General features: G+C 39.2%; 1 long non-coding RNA gene across 2 annotated transcripts in view; it reads right to left on the reverse strand.

Moving 5' to 3' along the window:
* The window catches only part of LOC140498296 (uncharacterized), a 41,056-nt gene extending 35,692 nt beyond the window's left edge, over positions 1-5,364 (reverse strand). Inside the window, exon 1 of one of the 2 annotated variants that reach the window (XR_011965058.1) lies at positions 5,153-5,364. This is a non-coding gene — a long non-coding RNA (uncharacterized lncRNA). The remainder of the gene's footprint in view (positions 1-5,152) is intronic. The other variant, XR_011965057.1, reaches the window with a different exon arrangement.
* Between the last annotated feature and the right edge of the window lie 10,504 nt (positions 5,365-15,868).

The raw sequence follows: 15,868 nt of genomic DNA on the forward strand, positions 1-15,868 counted from the left end.
TAGAGAGATGGATTCAGCTTAATGGGTAGAGTTGGTCTCTGAACCCAAAAGAACTGAGTTCAGATCTCGCTTCTGATATATCAAGGCATTTATCTCCTCAAGACAACTCTCTACAAAAGAAGGAAGGAAATAAGTGATTTATTGAGTGTCTACTATGTGCCAAGGGGGAAGGATGGGAGAATAAAGGATTATGTACTACCTACTACGTGGACTGCAATATTTTACAAATATTATCTCATTTAATCCTTACAACAACTTTGGGAAGTAGGTGCTATTATTACTCCCATTTTACAGATGAGGAAATTGAGATAAACAAAGGTTAAGTGACTTGCCTAGAGTCACACGGCTAGTGAGTGTCTGAGGCTAGATTTGAATTCAGATATTCCTGAGTGCAAGCCCAGTGCTTTGTCCATTGTATCACCTAGTTGCTTCTAAGAGTCTAAGTTGCAAAGAAGGAGATGACCTACATGGGTGGAAGGAGTTTCCTCATCTGGAAGTTCCCTATACCAATAAAATCAGGTTCTGTCCCTTAATTCCAATGCTATGGTTAAATAGCTCCAGATTTAATGAAGTCAGTCTAATATTCGCCCAAGAGGTCCTTAAAACATATATTATCTCTGACGATAGTGAGAATTTTCCTTGGGGAGACCTATTTGTCAGAATTAGTGTTAGTATTGAATTAAAGTCCTTGAATTAGACCTTGGGAAATGAATGAGACATGAGATTGAGACAGGAACTACTTTTATCCTACGACCAAGTATAAGAGTCAGTATATAAGACCCAAGTTCCATAAAATATCTGATCCCAAATTAATCCCTCCCTATAATTTCAGCCAGATTTTACTATCATCCCTTGAGTTTAAACTATCCAATAATGGCATTTTGTCTTGTTTGGCAGAAAGTAGGTCATCCAAACTATCTAATCTGCATTTGAAATTCAATAAAATTTAACAAACATTTATTAAAGGTGCTGTAGCCATTGAATATCAATCATCAAACATATATTCAGTACTAAGACATCTTCTCTGCCCACAAGCACTTTACAATTTAATTAAAAAGACAAATACACAAAAAAGTAACCAACAACACAATGATATATGCAATAAATGCCAAATGAAGTCTAGTTTCATGTGCTATTGTGGATTGGGGTGGTTAAGGAGACAAAGAGTTTGAGCTTAAATGACTGAAAAAAATTCGCTTGGTCCACGGCATTCTTAAATTCTTGGCCATATAGTGTTAAAATAATCGGCAAATTTTGATTAGGTGAAGAAAAAAAAGGTGTCCTATTTAGATTAGTAAAAGAAGGAAGACTTTCCAATTGGGAAAATGATAAGAATAGTGAACTGATGGAAGGAAAATACGAACAATCAACTAACAAGTATTTATAAAGCACCTATGCTTTATAAAGCCCAGCACTGTGGAAGTTCTGCTTGGGGAATGGCAAGCAGACAATTTTTGCTGAAGCATAGAGTGGTTTATAGGGACAGAAGGTGGTATGGTAAACAGGAAAAGATATGGATAAAAAGGTAGCTTTAATTTTAAATGCATGGGACTTTTAAACAACAAGCTGATGAATTAGCACCTTATTTCATAGACAGTAGGAAGATACTATTAGTTCTGAATTGGAAGATTGAAGAAATGGAGCCAGAAAGCCAGTTGGAAGCTGTGCTATGAGGTGATAAGGATTTGAATGAGGTTGATGGAAATGGAAAAAAGGGGAAAGATTTAAGAGTTATCTCACCAATATTGACAAGCATTTACTAAGCGCTTACTATGAAGAATCAAGAGGATTTAGTAACTAATTGGATGTGGAATGCAAATCATAGATCTACAGTTGGAAGGGACCTTAGAGGACATGTAATTCAACCTCCACATCTTACTCAATCAATAGTCATTTGTTAAATACCTACTATGTGTCAGGCACTGTGCTATGCACTGGAGAGAAATAAAGAAGCAAAATATAGTTCCTGTCCTCAAGGTGCTCACAATTGAATGAGGGGAGACAACAAGTAAACAAACATGAATAAATAAGCTATATACAAGATACATAGGAAATAATTAAGATGGGAAACACAGGAGAATTAAGAGCAGCTAGGAAAATCGGGTTTCAGTTGGGACTTAAAGGAAGCCAGGAAAGCCACTAAGCAGAGATGAGAAAGGAAAACATTCCAGGCATGGGGAACAGCTAGAGACTATGCCCAGAGCCAAGAGATAAAAGAGTTTGAGGAACAGCAAAGAGGCCAATGTCTCTGTATCAAAGAGTCACATGGTAGGAAAGCAGGTATAGGAATACTGAAAAGGTAGGAGGGAGCTAGCTTATAAAGGGCTTTGAATATGAAACAGAACATTTTGTATTTGATCCTAGAGGTGAATAGGGAGCAATTGAAGTTTACGGAGTAGGGGGGTGACATAGACTTGCACTTTAGGAAAATCATTGGTGGCTGAATGGAGAGTAGATTGGAGTAGGGAGAAACTTGAGGCAGACTATTGCAATATTCAAGGCAGAATGGTGGTGGTATCAGAGGAGAGAAGAAGGCATATTCAAGGGATGGTACAAAGGTGAAATTGACTAATCTTAGCAACAGATAACTATGGGGGGAGATAGTGAGGAATCAAGGATGACACCTACCTTATGAGCCTGAGTCACTGGAAGAATTCAGCAATAGAGAAGGTAGAAGATGGGGAGGGTTTAAGAGTAAAGATAATAAGTTCAGTTCTGAACAGTTTAGGGTGTCTACTGGACTGCAGTTGGATATGTCTGCAAGACTGAAGGTCAGCACAGAGTTTGGTGCAGGAATAGATTTAAGAATCATCAGCATAGAGTTAGTAATTAAATCCATGGGAGCTAATGAGGTCACTAAGTGAAGTAGTATAGAGGGAGGAGAGAAGAGGGTCCAGGAGAGGAAACTGAGGCCCACAGAGGTGAGACTTGCTCCAATTCACATAGGCAGTCTGACCTCTGGCTCCAAATCTAGTGCTCTTTCCACTTTGCCACTCAGTTTTCCTCTGAAGGACAGGAAAAAGCCAAAGATGACTTTGCCTTTTGAGCTTGAAGATGCCAGAGAGAGAATGTTTGTAAAGAAATGTGAATGACTGGAGAGCAGACAGAAGGAACAGGCTATAGGAAAATGATTATGAGTTCAGTTCTAGGCATGTTGAATTTGTGGTGATGACAGTCCAAAGGAAAATGTCTATTAAGCAGTCAGAAAGCTTGAGAGAGAGTTTAGGATGAAGGATACAAGTTACAAGAGCATCCCCATCTAGTAGATGAGAATGCACTAGTAAATCCCAAAGCTTTACCCAGTCACAATTCCTAGCATTTATTCACAAAATGCTTTAAGGTTTGCAAATAGTTTTACATGTGTTAGTTCATTTGATCATGTGAGGCAGGGGCTATTATTATCCCCACTTTACAGATTAAGAAACTGGGGCACGAGAGGTTTTTAAGTGACTTACCCTGCATCACACAGCTAATAAGTGCTAGCTTACTAGTAAATGCTAGTGCAAATTCAGGTCTTCCTGAGTCCCAAGTCCCAAGTTCCATCTATTGTACCACTCAGCCTCAGTGGATTTTCATCACCCTGTCCCCTTCTCTGAAGTTGGCTGTGGTTCTCACTGGGTAACATCTCTGCTGGCATCCATGCTCCTCCCTGGATCCAGTAAGAGACTTCTTTTAAGGCTCATTCTCAGGGATTTTACTACTAAAAATTCCCTTCCCTTAATCATGAATTTAAGGAAAAAAGGAAGTCAAATTTTTGAAGGAGAGAACTTAGAAGCACATAGGAAGAGTTAAGGACAGAACTTCGGGGCTTGCCCACCTTTGAGTGTTCAGGAGAGTCCTCCTCACAAGATCCTTCCAACATACTCATCTCTCAACCACTAGAGAATGGAGCTCATGGATTGGACAACAGTACCACTTGATGGCTATTTTTTGGGCCCTCCTGGCTCAGAGTGAATTTAAATAGTAACTGTTTTTCTTTTGGCCAGCAACCCTGAGGATCTACCCCTCCCAATTTGATTCTTATTATTATTATTAAAGGGAGTCATCCCTTCATTCACTTCTTAAAGAGACCTATTCACTGAATGGATGTAACTTCACTCAAAGTGAGAACCTGAAAAGACTTTAGCCTAAAAGGGTAAGGGTCTCCCATTGCATGTCGGGCCATCTCCAGTCATCCTGATGAATATCTGGTCACTGGATCCAGATGGCTCTGGAGAAGAAAGTGAGGCTGACAACCTTGCACAGTCCTCCCTCACTCAAAACAAAGTCAAGTACAAGTCATTTCATCATCTCCCTGATGTCATGGTCCTCTTCGAGAACAAAGGGCAAACACAAAAAAATGTCGGAATGAATCAATAATGTTTTGCTCACACCAAAATTGTCTAGGAGATCATGCACTTAAATGTTTTGCCAGATTAAAAATCAACATGACTGATTCATTGAAAAACCTTGTCTGCTTATTTTGTGACCCATGGCTCTGAACCTAAGCGGCAGGTTTACACAGACTGCATTCAGTAATGACAACTTCTCAAAAATCACTCAGGCTCATTTTTCCTCTACCCCGAGAGACCTCTTGAGAGTCTCCAATGGTAGTTCCAGTCCAAGTCTCCACAGATCTGAGTAAAAGCTGCCAAGCTCCCCTGCAAACCCTCAAGCAAACCATCCAGGAGAGTTTTTATTTCACTCCACAGAAAATTCGAAAGAACTGATTGTATGTAGTTTATAAAGGCAGTCAGGTGGTACAATAGACAGCTAGTTGGACTTGGAATGAGAAAAATCTGAGTTCTAATCTTACCTTCAAGCACTAACTAGCTTACCCTGAGCCACTCCCTTAATGTCTCTCAACTACATTTCCTCATCTGTAAAATAACACTAATATAATAATAACAAGCTTGTTGTGATGATTGAATGAATTAATGTATGTATGTAAAGTGCTTTATAAACCTTAAGTCTTTATGTAAATGCTAGCTATTATTAATAGTAAAATTAGTGCTATCGATAATCATAGTAAATAATCAATGTAATTCTACTGCTTTTTGTAGTGAATCCCATTTTCTACCAAGTATAGGCCTCTACTCTGATAGTACAACCCTGAGAAGGGGCTTTCCCATTAGACCTGCCTCATCCAAATACTGGAAGCCAAAATACCAACCAGTCTTCCTCCTCTTCATTGGTGCTCAGGTGCTTGCTGCTGCTCCAGCTCTGGAGCCAGGTCATCAAACCTCCTTTCTCCACTAAACTGGGTTCCACAGGTCTCCACAATTCCACCTCTGCCTCTGGTGGCTGGTCTCTGAAGCTGAGAAACTGTGAAGGTTTAGCCATAGTTATGATGGAATCCCCTTGGAACTCTCCTAGAATCTTCCCACTTAATCTGACTTTTCACGCCTAAATCCATTACCTTAATTTAGTGCAGCCCTCCATGGTCTGTTACCTTCAGATTGCCTCCAGCTGTTTCCCACCCTTGATCACATCAAAATCCCACTCTCTTGGACCTGACCTCTAGTCACCCCAATCTCATCAAGTTGCTCCTTAGACTCTTCCTCAAGACCCTCCCTAAATCCCTCCTCTCATCACCCCAGACTCCCACCCCCCAGATCCCTCCCACATTCTTTCTGTATATAAGACACTTCTTGTCTCCATGAAGGTGCTCAGACTAAATCTAGCTCAGATTCTATCTGGTGCCCTTGTCAATACAAGTGTCATAAATGGTGAGTCTTCTTAAGAGTCAACCCAGTATGGCGGATCTTAAACTTTATTTTCTTTGGCTAAAAGAAGACTTGAGTTGAATTCATTCAGGGAAGACTCAGGGTGTAAGTATTTTGGGGTCCCAAGCACCCAAACCTCAACAGCTGGGCCCAATTCCCTTCTCTCTCTAGAAAGTTGAGTCCTGAGACTCTACATTCTTCCAGAAAGCTGGGTCCCTTTCTGCTGTACCAGGGCCCCTAGCTACTGCAATTCCTTGGGCCTCATTGTTATTCCCACATACCACTGCCATATGCCTCTGCCACTGTCTTTCTAGATTGGCCATCTCTGGTACTGAGGGGGATGTTATTGGGATGGAGTTATAGAAGAATAGGCAGAATAGGCTTTACACTTATTTTTCCTCCCCTTATCTCCCTCCTCTTATTTCCCCTGGTTAACCCTGTATGAATCAGACTAGAAACAGGGTCACTAGTCTGCAGCACACTGTTATTTCCTGTTATTAAGCTCCTGGGCTCAGAGTCCTGAGCTGTCTCCATCCAAGTCCTTCTGAAGCTTGGCTTTGCTTCAGCTTCACCAAATGAGATACCTCTGCACAAGGCATCCTCTGTTATTCCCTCCCCTCCCCAGCTTCACTTTGTGTGTTATTTCCCTCTCCCATTAGAGTATAAGCTTCTGGAGGGCAAGGACTAGCTTTCTTTTTTTTAACTTGTATCCCCAGAACTTAGCACAGCACCTGACACTTAGTAGGTGCTTAATAAATGTGAATTGAACTGAAAGCACTGCTAGTGCATTGATTTGCCTGGCAAGGTTACTGCCTGAATTCTCTCATTTGTCTTGGCTGCTTCATTTAAGCTAGTCTACATGCCCTGTGGGCAAGTAGATGGTTGACATTTTGTGGAGATAACTGGCCTCTTTTCTCAGTGGCTGCTTCCCTGGATGATAGCTGTGTGGACGGGACTGAAAGCAGGGCCAGTGATCCAGGAGGCATTGCTAACCCTGAGCAAACCTTCTAATTGATGATAGTTGATCCACTATTGGTAATGGTAACAGCAGATATGGTGGTTCTATTTTCCATAAGCATTGCTCCCCTCAGTGGTAATTGCAGGAGCTAGGTTGGAAATACGATTAACTTGATGGTCTGGTGCAACTGCTATTCCCAGGACTCTAGGGCTTAGAGTTTGGGGCTGTCTTCACCAGGGTGTGAGGGGAGATGATGATGGTTGAAGAAAGCTGAGCATCTCTCACTCACTCCATAGGGACATGCGTGGTTCCAAACAATGGCCTCATGCACTTAAACTAATTAGGTGGATTCCACTTTCACAACCAACATTTTACAGTTACTTTTGAGGAATCCCTCCTGCAAAGTGATAGCAAAGCCATGAAAACAGAAAAGAAGAGGAGAAGTTAGGAGCAGTTTCCAGACTAGCCAGGGCTTTCTGAAAAGATATTCTCAGCTCCTAAAAGTTCAGCCAGAGACATGAAAGAAGGAGGATAAAACTCATGCAAGAGGATTCACCAGTTCCCCCAATGTGGAGAAATCATTAAAGCCTCCTTGTAGTAACACTTGAAAAGTACATGTGGCCAACCAATATGAAAAGTAAGACTATCCCAAGAGTATGCAATAGTCTGCAAAGTAAATGTACTTCCTGAAACTTTCCAGGAAAGGAATTCAATAGTTATTAAGCCTCTACAATGTACTAGGCAGAAAATGGGTAAATAATGATAGAATGGATAAAGTGGAAAGGGATGGACAAGTGGCCTTTGAATCAGGGAGTCTTGGGTAAACACCTAGCCCCTGATATTGGCTCTGTGACCCTAGGCAAATCTTTTAAAATCTCTGCGTATAGGCCAATAGTGTCAAAGGCCAATAGAAAAGGGGCCACAAAACCGTATATAAGGATTCCTGTGGGTCACATATTGACCTAAAAACCCACATACTAACATTATCTACAATTGATTGCAGTTTTATTTATTTTATTAAATATTTCCTAATTACATTTTATTCCGATTAAGGCTGAACTGAAAGGGGGAGGGTGGTTTTCAGGCAGATGCCAGACATCATGTTTAACATCTTTGTTCTAGGTAACACTGAAAGACAACAAGTTTCAGGTGCCAACTGCACTGATAGTAGGAGTTTCCTCAACCAGAGGTCTCCTCTATCAATGAAATCACAGGTTCAGTAACTATTTCTAGCCTATAAACAAGACACAGTCCTAGATGCTAGCACAAATACAAAAGTGGAGAAATTCCGTCCTCAAGGAGAAAGATGTAAGCTCCCTGTGGGCAGGGGCAGGTTTATTTCATCCTTGTATTTACAACATTTGGCACAATGCCTTGCAAAAAGTGGGTGATTAATAAACTGTTGAACTGAAAAAACTAAGATTCTCCGGAAAAGAAGGGAGGTGCCAGTAGAAATTACTCGGTAACCTCTCAAGAGAAGCTTCAGTCTTTATAGTCAAGTAGGTATGTCCAGCTTCCATTCCTTTCCTCAGTGCCCCAACGTATTGTTTTCTCAACTGCAGCTGGCTCTTCCCAAACTGGCGCTGGGCCTGTTATAAGAGAACTCAAACCTAGAAATGACTATTTGGACACTATCCAAATTCAGGATGGCATTTGGAAACCTATCAACATCTCTTCCTTTTCCCTCAGCAAAGCTATTTTCCATTTTCCACAAGGCTTGCTCCTTCCAAGTAAGGGATTCAAAATACATATATGTGCAGTCCAGAAGGAAACTTCAGTGAGCATACAGCATTTGGGGAATGACACTATACTTGAGGTGAGTTCTTTTGATTTGACAGTACAGTATATTCACTGAAGTGAACCTGAGCCATCTAGACCACATGCCAACTCACAGGGCTGAGCAAAGCTGTCTCTATGGGAAACTGCCATTTCATTGCAAACAAGCAAAAGAAAGACTATTGGTTCTCTCAGACTGTCTGTAATGCTGTTTATTCCCTCCTTCTGGGAGCTGAGAAGGCACTATTCTCCCTTTCCCTCTACTTCTCCCACTCCCTCCCTCTTTCCCTCTCCTTCTCCCTTGCCTTTTCTCTCTCCCTCTCCCTTTCCCTCTCCCTCTTCCCTTCTCTCCCTCATTCTCTCTCTCTCTCTCTTTCTCTCTCTCTCTCTCTCTCTCTCTCTCTCTCTCTCTCTCTCTCTCTCTCTCTCTCTCTCTCCTTCCAGTTTTTCACTCAGCTAAGTCTTTGAAACAATATAGATGCACAAACTGTCTCTTCTCCAGGCTTGGTGAGGTGACCAGTAACAAATCCTTGGCACAGGGATTTGGAAGGTCCAGAGTTCAAGGATATGAAGCTTTAACTCATGAGACAATATCACAACAGTCTCTTCCATTGATCATTGGAATTAAGTCAAGATGAAAGACTGGAAAAGCCACTAGCCTATATCCCCTCTATGGCTACATGTATGTTTGCTTTAGGGGTGCTTGCACATGTGTTCTTTTCATGATGCTAAAAATCTCAAGTGATTTGAATACCCCTTCACTCCAGCATGCAAGGACTAAGCTGCCAAAAACATGTTACAGGCAATGCCTCTTTGAAGAGCCAGATTTGAACTGATTGTTCTGCAAGCATTTCACATAAATTAGAGAACACACAGCCCCACAGCTTTGCCCAAAGTTGTCAACAGGTTTTAATTGTCTCTGTTTTTCCGTACACACAGATGGCTTCGTTAGGCTGCTCTGAGCAGACCTCTGCTGATTTTTCTCCAGTGTGAATAACAGACAACACAAGGAATTCATTTAAAAAAGAAAAAGGAATGTCAGGGTAGCTGGAGAAAAAAATTGCCGGGCTATCCCCTCCCCAAGAGAATAATAAATAAAGGAGAATGGAATGAATTATGGAACACAAATGGAGGAGAGCCTGGAAATCACAACATGGAAAAATAAGCCGTATTGGAGGATGGCATTAAAAAAATAGTAGAAAAAGTAATGTGTAAACAAGTATTTGGGAACACAAATGAAAATCTTTCTTTTCAGGGTTACCATGTAAGCTCATGCTCTCAAGCAGCTTCCCAAGTCATGCCCCACCAAGAAACTACCTGATCAGAGACCCCAAGAGAATATCAGTGTGAAGGAGAGGAAGACCATCCTAGAGTACAAAAAAAAATACCCAGATAAACCAACCAACTGCAAGCTGACTGCCAGATGCTACAGTCGGGCAGAAGAGTCAGGCAGTAGCCACACAGCAACAGGACCTGAACATAACAGCAAGAGCTAATGCAGGTTCTCAATGTCCCACTATAATAAATTGAAGCAAACTAGTACTGAGCCCCTAGTTTGTTTTCAGCACTATACTACTGGATATTCAAAAGAAGTGGAAGAGGCATAACTGCTTTCAAGAACCTTTCACCCTAGCTAGGAAGACAAAATACAAATATACATACTGCCAAATGCATATGAATGAATGAATTAATGAAAAAGTATTAAGGACTTGTTATCTGTCAGGCAGTGTGCTACGTACTGGTGAGCAAGCAAGACTGCCCTCAAGGAGCTGTTTTAAATTGATTTTTATTAATTAATTCTTTTATTGATAGGGAAAATTGACTAATAATTATATAATAATTGATAAAGGAAAATAAATACATAAAGATCTAGAATTGGAAGGAGGAGGTGCATGGCCAAAGTAATACCCAATGCTATGCCTCCTTTTGAATTCTAAAAAAGAATAATGATTCTATATAGCTTCTGAATTTGTTTTACTCCATGTTTTTCTAGCTTGTTAACAATGGCACTCATTCTTCTGCTATCTCATCAGGCAATTACTGCATGACAACCTTGAACATTCATAGTCTTCATCCTTTTCCACACAATGAAACAACTGGTTCCATAAGGAAAGGTGACGCAGTGCAGAAAGCCTTAAACCTGGATACAGCATCTCTGAAGTATAACCTTGGCTGTACCACTAACTCTGACTGATTATGTCACTGAACATCTCTGGGTCCATTTTCTCACCTGAAAAATGAGAATGATAACACTTGTCCCTACAGGTTTATTGTGAGCATCAAATGTATGTGAAAGGGTTTTGAAAACTATTAAATATCTGAATACAAATATTCTATGAGTGGCATCATATAGGTACAAGTCATGGACCACTATGGGTTCTGAAGAAGTGAAAATGAGAATCACTTAGAGGGCAATGAAGGGGGACATGATGAGCATAGGCCAGTTGCAGCACAATTCAAATAAGGAACTAGTGGGGAGATCCATGGAAAATGAGCAAAGGTGATCAAAGAATGATATTAAAATGGGCTAGTCACATGGTGAGAGGAAGAAGTGATTGGTTTCTCCTATGTTTCTCCCCTGATATCTTCCTAATGTCAGGAGAAAGCAGGAAAGGCCTCCAGTCTGTTGGATGGGTCCTGTATGGTAAACTTATGAGAGGTGAATAGGTTCAGCGATCATGACTCCTAGTTGTATCACTGGAGAGACTACCCACAATGCTGAGAAAGTCAAAGGTTCACTTGCATATCTCAGTGAAGTGCTGTACAAATTGACAATACTGTTGTTTATTATTAAATACTTGTTGCCATTCTTTTCCTCTTCAAAAAGTGTCAAAGATAGATAGTACCTATAGTTATACATGGGGGGGGGAGTGAGGGAGGGAAATAGGAGGGGGAGACAGACAGACGGATTCACAGTAGCAGTCCTTACTGCTGAGAAGCATAGTTATTTCTCTGGAAGGCTCTTGAGGAGTAGATGTTGCTATTTACTAAGTTTGCACTTGGCAGATGTCAGCACCCTGGCCAGGGACAGTAATTGCAAGTAACATTCTGATAAGAGACAGTGTGGAGTTATTTGTACAGTGGATGTGCTTCAGAGTAACCAGATAGCGTGGTGGGGTAGTGGACAGAGCTGTGGGCCTGGAATCTGGAAGACTCATCTTCATGGGTTTAAATTCAGTGTCAGATACTTAATAGTTGTATGACTCTGGGCAAGTCACATCTCCCTGTTTGCCTCAGTTTCCTCATCTGTAAAAGGAGCTGGAGAAGGAAATGTGAAACCAGTTTAGTATCTTTTGCCAAGAAAACCACCAATGGAGTCACAAAGGGTTGGACATAATTCAACAACAAAAAAAGATGAGTTGCACAATTATAGGTCTACAAGGGCAATATGTAGTAGGCAATAATACAGAAGAAAAAGGAACTATATAGTAATGATTGCATTTTTATAATGGAACACTGTAGCAGTTTTGGTTGCTTTCAGAGAACAACTCAAAATGAGATGAACTTCTCAGCATGATTCTTTTTCTCTCCCAGGAACCCAGCCATTCAGGAGGCACCCAAGAGAACTAGATTTTTATGTCTGTGTTCCCATTCCCCTCCCCAACCTTGGTATCTTGGATATTGTAGCTACACTTAGTGCATCCCCATCAACTGCAAGTCATTCTGACAACATTAGGCAGGTCAGTGATAAAATGTTCCTGAGAAAAATCTGAGCTACATTTGTCTTATGGCACCTGATTGAGATTCTGTCAATTCAGAGATAGTTTGAGTACTCCGCACATAACAAAGACACTGAACCACAAAATAACCCTTTCCCTCTTTGCTGGAGTTCTCTATTTAGTGAAGGTAAAAATAAATTCTTCCCTATATCACAAAGACATTAGAATCCCATTGCAAAGCTATTCAGAACCCACAGCCCCAAAAATCTTTTGACAGAAATCTCTAAGTTGAATTAGATTCCTTGTTTAAATAAAATGGAGCAGGGGAACCTAATTAAATCTTCTAATGCCCTAAGTAACTTTTTTCTGGATGTTATATAACTATTGGTGCTCCAAGGCCCAAACCAATATGAAGATAAAGTATGAATGAGTCATCCACACATGGATTATATTATTTTAAAGAGACACAGCAATGAGATTATCAGTAAGTGGATCTGAGTTTTATTGACTTTTAAATATCTAAAATATAGTTGGAAATATTTAATCAGTCAAATTTCTCATCTGAAATGCTTACAAGTCCTCAGTAAGAAGGAATCTGAGATGATATAATTTGGAAAAATCAATTTTAAAATTTTTAAAATTAATTTTTTTTCAATTTTTTACAATCTACAATTCTACAAATATGGATTCCATAAATCTTAGCTTTTCTCTCCCTCCCTCCTCCCTCTTTCCCCCTTCCCTCTCCAAGACTGCATGCAGTCTTATTTGGGTTCTACACATATGTTCTTACTAAATGCATGTTGCATGGAAGAATTAAAATGAATGGGAGAAACCATGAGAAACAACAAAACAAAACAAAACACAAGAGAAATAATCTGCTTGATTTTGCAATCCATTTCCATAGTTCTTTCTTTGGATATGGATGGCATTTTGCCTCAAGAGTCTTTTAAAAATATTTTAGGTCCTTGCATTGCTGTGAAGGGCTAAGTCTACCAGAAAAATTCCTCTCACACTGTGGTTGCTGCTGCATACAAAGTTCTGGTTCTGCTCCTTTCATTCAGCATCAGATCATATAAGTCCTTCCAGGCCTGTCTCAAGTCTTCCTATTCACCATTTCTTATAGCACAGGAGTATTCCATTACATTCATATACCACAACTTGTTCAGCCTTTCCTCAGTTGATGGGCATCCCCTTGATTTCCAGTTCTTGGCCATCATCAAGAGAGATGCTATAAATATATTTGTACATGTGGGACCCTTTCCCATTTTTGTGATCTCTTTGGGATATTGTCCTAGAAATGATATTGCTGAGTCAAAGGTTATGCACACTTTTGTAGCCCTTTGGGCATAGATGCAAATTGCTCTCCAGAATAGTTGAATCAGCTCACAGATCCACCAGCAATGAATTAGTGTTCCAACTCTCCCACATCTTCTCCAACATTTATCATCTTCCTGTTTTTTTCATGTTAGCCAATCTGACAAGTGTGATGTGGTGCCTCAGAGTTGTTTTGATTTGCATCTCTCTAATCAATAAAGATTTAGAGCACTTTTTCATATGACTATAGATAGCTTTAATTTCTTCCTCTAAAATCTGCCTGTTCATATCCTTTGACCATTTATTAACTGGGGAATGACTTGTATTCTTGCACATTTGACTCAGTTCTCTATATATTTCAGAAATGAGGCCTTTATCACAGACATCAGTTGCAAAAGTTCTTTCCCAGTTTTCTGTTTCCTTCCTAATCTTGGTTGCATTGGGTTGATTTGTGCAAAAACTTCCCAATTTAATGTAATCAAAATTATCCATTTTGCCTTCATAATGTTCTCTATCTCTTGTTTGGTCATAAACTTCTCCATTCTCCATAAATCTGACATACACACTATTTCTTGCTCCCCTAATTTGTTAATGGTATCAGTCTTTATACTTAGATCAGGTGTCCATTTGGACTTTATACTTGTGTATGGTGTCAAGCATTGGACTATGCCCAGTTTCTGCCACACTGTTATCCAGTTTTCCCAGCAGTTTTTGTTGAACAGTGAGTTCTCATCACAGAAGATGGAATCCTTGGGTTTATCACAGTAGATTGCTATATTCAGTGACTATTGTATCTTGAGTACCTAACCTATTCCACTGATCTCCCTCTGTATTTCTTAGCCAGTACCAAGTGGTTTTGACAATTGCTGCTTTATAATACCATTTGAAATCTGGTAGGATTAGACCACCTTCCCTAGCATTAATTTTCATTAGTTCCCTTGATATTCTGGAACTTTTGTTCTTCCAGATGAATTTTGATATTATTTTTTCTACCTCTAGAAAATAATTATTTGGTAGTTTGATTAGTATGGCACTGAATAAGTCAATTAATTTAGGTAGAAATGTCATTTTTATTATATCAGTTCAGCCTATTCACAAGCAACTGATATTTTTCCACCTACTTAGATCGAACTTTATTTGTGCAAAAAGTGTTTTGTGTTCATATAGTCCCTGGGTTTGTGTTAGCAGGTAGATACTCCCAGATATTTTACAGTGTCTATCGTAGCTTTAAATGGGATTTCTCTTTCTATCTCTTGCTGTTGGGCTTTGTTAGTAACATATTGAAATGCAGGCAATTTGTGTGGCTTTATTTTTAGTTTCTTCTTTGCCTATTCTAATTCCTTCAATTTCTTTTTCTTCTCTTATTGCTAAAGCTAACATTTATAATACCATATTGAACAACAGTGGTAATAATGTACATCCTTGTTTCATCCCTGATCTTATTGGAAATGCATCTAGCATATCCACTTTACATATAATGCTTGCTGATAGTTTTAGGTAGATACAGCTTATTATTTTATGGAAGGCTTCATTTATTCCTATACTCTCCAGTGTTTTCAATAGGAATAGGTGTTATATTTTGTCAAAAGTTTTTCCTGCAACTATTGAGATAATCATATGGTTTCTGTTAGTTTTGTTATTGAAATAATCAATAATACTGATAGTTTTCCTAATATTGAACCAGCCCTGAATTCCTGGTATAAATCCAACCTGTTCAAAATGTATTATTCTCATGATAAGTTGCTGTATTCTTTTTGCTAATGTCTTATTTAAAATTTTTGCATCTATATTCATTAGAGAAATTGGTCTATACTTTTCTTTCTCAGTTTTGGCTCTTCCTGACTTAGATATCAGAAGAGAATTTGTATCATAAAAAGAATTTAGTATGACTCCTTCTATAGCAATTTTCCCAGATAGTCTATATAGTATTGGAATTAACTGTTCTTTAAATGTTTGCTAGAATTCACTTGTAAATCCATCTGACCCTGGAGATGTTTTCCTAGGGAGATCATTGATGGCTTGTTCAATTTCTTTTTCTGAGATGGGATTATTTAAGTATTCAACTTTCTCTTCTGTTAACCTGGGCAATTTACATTTTTTAAAATATTCATCCATCTCCCTTAGATTGTCAAATTTATGGGCATACAGTTAGGCAAAGTTATTTTTAATTATTTTTTTAAATTTCCTCCTCATTGGATATGAGTTCACTCTTTTCAGTTTTGATATTGGTAATTTGATTTTCTTCTTTCTTTCTTTAATCAAATTGACCAAAGGTTTATCAATTTTATTGGTTTTTTTCATAAAACCAACTCTTAGTTTTGTTTATTAGTTCAATAGTTTTCTCAGTTTCAATTTTATTAATCTCTCCTTTTGTTTTCAGTATTTTTTATTTGGTATTTACTTGGAGATTTTCAATTTGTTCTTTTTCTAGCTTTTTCAGCTGCATGTCCAATTCA

Source organism: Notamacropus eugenii, chromosome 4 (assembly GCF_028372415.1).
Source record: "Notamacropus eugenii isolate mMacEug1 chromosome 4, mMacEug1.pri_v2, whole genome shotgun sequence".
NCBI classification, from domain to species: domain Eukaryota; kingdom Metazoa; phylum Chordata; class Mammalia; order Diprotodontia; family Macropodidae; genus Notamacropus; species Notamacropus eugenii.